Raw genomic sequence first — 6,092 nt, forward strand, 5'->3', positions numbered from 1 at the left:
ATATGATGGTGAAATTGGGACATTTCCAGATAAGCAGAAATTAAGGGAATTTGTTAAACCAGACCAACCTTACAAGAGATGCTAAAGGGAGTCCTATGGACAGAGAAGCAACAACAGCCAACAACTGACCATTAACACACATGATGACATAACCCAGAAACCAACCCAGCTATGTAAGTACCCAAAGTAAATAAGCCTACAAGATTGTAAACAGGGAACCAGAGACGTCAATTGAAAAATGAGGACAACTACAAACCAAGAAGAGGGAAAAAAAAAAGTGTCATTACAGAACTTCTAGATGGTAGGGAAGTCAAGACAACTACAAGATAGAATGGACTGTTCTAAACTTGGGAAGAAGACTATAAATCACAGGGTAACCTCAAAGAAAGATGATAAAACTTCACATTAAAATAAAAAAGAGGACCAGCACAAATATTCAGCAAATACTAAAACAATAGCATTGAAGGAAGTGATAACACGATTCATAAACAAAACGAGCTCAGCATAGAAAATTACATGGAACAAAGAAATCGATACCACAAAAAAGCACATAACAAAAATGATAGCAACAAATTCATATTTGCCAATAATTACATATCTGGCAAGGGATTTATCTCTAAGATTTATAGAAACTCCAATGCCTCAACACCAAAAGAATTAACAATCCAATTGAAAAAAAGGGCTGAAAACATGAATAGGCACTTCACCAAGGAGGATATTCAGGTGGCCAACTAATACATGAAGAGAGGCTCACAATCACTGGCCATCAGAGAGATGCAAATCAAAACAACAATGAGATACTGTCTCACCCCAGCACTGATGGCAAGGTTCAACAAGACAGAAAATAACGAATGCTGATGGGGATGTGGAGAGATTGGGATTCTCATACACTGCTGGTGGGACTGTGAAGTGATACAACCACTGTGAAAGAACATGGTGATTCCTTAGAAAACTGGAATTGGAGATAACATTTGACCCAGCAGTGCCATTACTAGGTATATATCCTAGAGAGGTGAGAACCAGGACAGGAACAGATATATGCACACTCACGTTCATCACAAGCACTATTTATAATAACAAAAAGATGGAAACAACCTAAATGCCCATCAGCCAAACTGTATTCCCAGCCAATCATGACCAAACTGTGGTACATACACATAATGGAATGCTATGCAGCACTAAAGAACAATGTAGAGTCTGTGAAACACCGCATAATATGGATGAACTTGGAGGACATTATGCTAAGTGAAATAAGTCAATCACAGAAGGACAAATATAGTATTAGTTCATTGTTGTGGAGGGTCAAGGAAAGGTTTATATATGGAGGGAAACTTTCTTTGTTGGTTGCCTGGGGTGGGAGGGGAGGAGAAGGAACACTGCAAAAGAAAAAAAAATGCATTGACCCATGTCACTTTAGTTTTGTGTATTTCACTGCACATAAATTATATTCCAATAAAATGCATTAAAAAACAAAACATATACAAATTTAAATAAATATGACAAAAATTACTTTTCACTTTTCTATATTATAAATTTACAGATTCTACTTTCCTGGTGTTGGTGATATCCTAACACAATTTATGTAACAGCTTACAAAAAGAGAAATTAAGACCCGTTCTGCAACATCTGGATGAATTCACTATGCTGGGCAGCAGAAGAACACTTAATTATCTGTATTTGTCTAAATGACTTTGAACTCGACCCTACTATAGGTAAATAACCACACAGAATTGGAAGTTGTGATTTTTAATGTTTTTGAAATAATCCTTCAATAAATTTGCTTATTGTGTGTTAACATACATCTGGGTTTAGTGACATCATTGTGAAATTATGACTCTGAAAAAATACAAGAATTTGCTGTTTTAATTCTTATCTAACTAGGTTAGATAACCTAGAAAAAGGTTAATACAGTGTGGGAAATTGACCTGTTTCCTTAACTATATGGTGATAGACTGAAAATGAATTACTTCTAAAATCCTTCCTACTTTGGTCTGGAGGAATTACCCTGCGTAGCAAAATTTATGACTCTTAGGGATACCAAGATAACATCTCAGACCAAGTTAAGTAAAACAAAACAGTACTCAGGTCAAAGTAGAGAATTTATTTGAATCACAATTTATCATTTGGTCTCTAGTTATATATAATTGAATTTTGGGGTGATGGTGTGAACTGGCATGTTATCTTTACTTCCAACATCATGAATGTATTTTGTTTAGCTTTGTATATTAACCAGTATAAGTTAATAGATATTTTCACACCTGGTTATCATAAGTTTTATGATATATTTCTTGGCAGGGAATACCGATATGTAACCATGTGGTATTTTGAATGGGCTTTTGAATGTGAGCTGGCTTGACAAAAACCATAATCTTTTATAATATATTTTATTTTACAGTATTGAATTTTACATTTTTGGTGTAATCAATTCAATTCTTTACAGGTATAATTTCATTAAACAAGAAATTGATTAAATTTAAGCTTTATGGAAGGAAAATTGGAAATAAATGGAATGATATTAATTCTAATTGAAAATAGTCCAGTGTTCTGAAATTAATTTATTTGGTGAAGTCATTTCTGGGGATAGGAACTGTCATTGGTAAATGTGCTCATTATTATGGTATTTCATGTTATGCTGATTGGTGGTGACACTTTTTCATAAGTAAATCACTAGTAATAAGATTCTTTGGGCCGGCTTTCAAGTACAACCCAAGAATACAATACAGGGAAGCCAGAGTATGGCATATTTAATCCATATAAATGATTATATCTGTACCCAAAAAAGGTTAGTCATTTGGAAAGTCAAAGCAATTACAAGCTGAACATGCTGCTATTGTGTTTAGATCTGAAAAAGAAATCATAGGACTAACCAATGGCCATTAATTTGACCAAAGTCAAATGCTTGCTACCTCCTTTCTAAAGCCTACCATGACATCTTCCTAGCCAGTATACATGTCTTTATCATATGGTCAATATGTGTTCCTATATATGTCTTCCCAACTAACTTGATGAACTGTGGAGGGCAAGGACGTCTTCATTATATTGATAGCACTATATCATTATCTAGAACAATGCATTCATTCCAGAACCCAGGTGAATGGCAGACACTATTTTTTTTTTAATGGTATGACTCACACTTTGCCTATATCGACAAGTGAATTGGGTAAACAAAGGATAAAATAAGAGGAAGCAAATTTTATGAAACGTAAGATGGACCAAGAGAACTTCAAATTTTATTGAAGAATGTCACAATTGTAGGGTTATTTAAAACTCAAGTCTATGGAAATAGCAGGTCCCTTGTGAGTTTCTGTTTCCTGTAATCTATCAAACAATCAAGGATAAACTGAAAAATGAATCTATCGGTACTGTGTTTTGTCAAGTAGGACCCCTCATGGCTAGGTGAATAGTCAGATCTTCAGAGTGAGACAAGACAGTAATGCAAACAAAGTAACTATCAAGATATTAGAAAATCTAAATCTCATAAATTTCTCATTTCCTGAAAAAGTTAAGTAAAATAATACCACGTCGAAGAGTCTGACTTTGGTCATCAAATTTTGCATTGGGAACAGTTTCAAGGACGAAGCTAACTGCAGTGTGAATCCGATTAGGTAGAGAATGCAAATTAATATCCCAATTGGCTCCTAGGAGGCTCGCTTTTCCCAGCTTTTCAACTTAATGTAAATTGCCTTAAATTTTGTAGATCCCAGGCCATCTTTGAACAATAAGTCAGATCTTGTTAGTGAGGACACTAGTTCCTGGAAGTAAGAGAAATGGGTACTTCAGGGGGAATGTGAACAAATTAAATCCAGTAATATTTTGTGTAGTCAATATTGCTTTTATGTTCCATTGCACTGAAGAATGAGAGTATATATGGAAGTTCACTTCTAAATTGAAAGGTACTTAGAGAGTAGAATAATCTTTCCTGGATCTCTTGGCAGTTTTGTGAAAAGCACTATCACTGCTATTCTCATTTCTAAAGTGAAGCTAATATTACATATTGAGGCATTTGTTAGCTTTAATTACTGTTCACAAAATTATTGAAGATGAAGAAATGCTAATTATATGAATAAACTTTATGGTCTCTAGGTTACTATTTTATTGTGTTATGTTTGATATAATGCCTCATATGACACTGGAGGCAAGTTGGAAAATTAACTGAGCTCATTATGAGATTTAATTCATTTGTGTTAGTAAACTAGTGAGAGAAAACTTTGGCCTTCAAGCTAAATCTCATCCAAGCAGCTTTCCAGAAAGATGTAATTTGATAATTTGATAGGTAACTCTCAGACACTAGTAGGCAAGCTAACAAACAAACAAACAAAACTACACAGAGCGTCAATACAATTGTTAGGCTGAGGGTATCCTGGAGCTAGGGAACTGCTCCTACCATCCTGAGTTTTCTCATTTCTTCAACAGGCTTTCTACAACTCAGTTACATTTATTTGAATTGTATTTAGGTCTTGTAATGATTTCACTAACCTAAAGTTCTTGCTTTAAAGATGCCTCTTTTCTTACTTATCTCTATGCAAGATTGTACTCTGAGAACATCTGAGGAACATCCATTTCAAAAACATCCAGAACTTTAAAATCACCAAAGCTTTACCTGAATCCTTACGAACTTTTCCATGTAAGCCTTCATTCAGTATAAGAACAATCATACATTTAATTCTATGCAACATTTGAGGGTTGTTGTTGTTGTTGTTGTTATGTGCCGTCGAGTCAAACCTGACTCATAGCGACCCCTCCTTGGGTTTCCAAGGCAGTATCCCTACGGAAGTAGGATTGCCCAACCTTCCTTCCGAGGAGTGGCTGGTGGGTCTGAACCACCAGCCGTCTGGTTAGCAGGCAAGTGTCTTAGCCACTATGCTACCAGAGCTAGAATCATAGTATAATTAGCTACCTACATAAGGAAACATTACAGAAGTAATTAAGGATGTTCAGATTAATTAAAAGCATTCTAACTCACTGCCATCAAGTCGATTCCAACTCATAGTGACCCTATAATAGGACAGAGTAGACCTGCCCCCTAAGGTTCCCAAGGCTGTAAATCTTTACAAAAGCAGACTGACAAATCTTTCTTCTGCAGAGTGGCTGGTGGGTCCCACCTTCTGGTTAGCAGCCATATGCTTTAACCACTGTGCCACCTGAGTTCCTTAATTAAAAGCATTCCAAAACCAAAACCTAACCCACTGCCATCCAGTCAATTCTAACTCACAGCAACCCCCAGAGGGTTTCCATGGCTGTAAATCTTTAAAGAAAAGGAGCTCTGGTGGTGTAGTGGTTAAGACATTGGGTTGCTAACCAGAGGTCAGTGTGGGTAATTCTTTACAGAAGTAGACTGCCTCATCGTTCTTCCATGGAACAGCTGGTGCGTTCAAACCACCAACCTTTTGGGTCATAGCCAAATGCCTTAACCACTGTATTGTCACAGCTCCTTACAGCTCCTCATTAAGAGTTATTAAATGTGAAAGAATATATTTGTAGCTAAGTTTTTCAAATTTTTCTTTTCAAAACATCCTTACTGAAACATAAATGGTAGTAACAGTTTTCTCCCCCTTTTTCTTTCTTCAAATACTGCCCGTCTGTTCTCCCATGATCAATCATACCAAGGAGTGTATTTACCCAGTGCAAATGCCAACCCTCTATGTCTGTCTATTCTTTGGCTGGAACAGTTTTATCTAATCTTTTATGCTAGAAATAAGACAAGTTGAGTATTAGACACTTAGGTGAGCTGGCTAGAATGGTTTGGACTCATTTAAAGTTTTACTCTCCACTTTAAAACAAAACGTTTTAGTGTAATGAGTCTTCACTACTATTATAGATATTTTACTAGCAATGGACGGAACCAGAGACCTAAAGACGCAGCTATAAAAATCTCCACGGGAGAAATGCCAATATGAAAGATGGGATTGAATAATTTGACAACAGGCAACTGTTGTCACTCTATATAGGGTGCAAAAAGGAGAATAGTGAGGGGACTTGAGTGCTAAGCTTCCAAGTAGCAACCAAAACCTAATAGAAAAGCTACAATTGTTAAGTGAAAGTCAGTTTTAAATGAGGTATGGAAAATTCACTCTCCAAGAAGTGTTATTGGT

Source organism: Orycteropus afer, unplaced genomic scaffold (assembly GCF_000298275.1).
Source record: "Orycteropus afer afer isolate SDZICR_OR568_19922 unplaced genomic scaffold, OryAfe1.0 scaffold00337, whole genome shotgun sequence".
NCBI classification, from domain to species: domain Eukaryota; kingdom Metazoa; phylum Chordata; class Mammalia; order Tubulidentata; family Orycteropodidae; genus Orycteropus; species Orycteropus afer.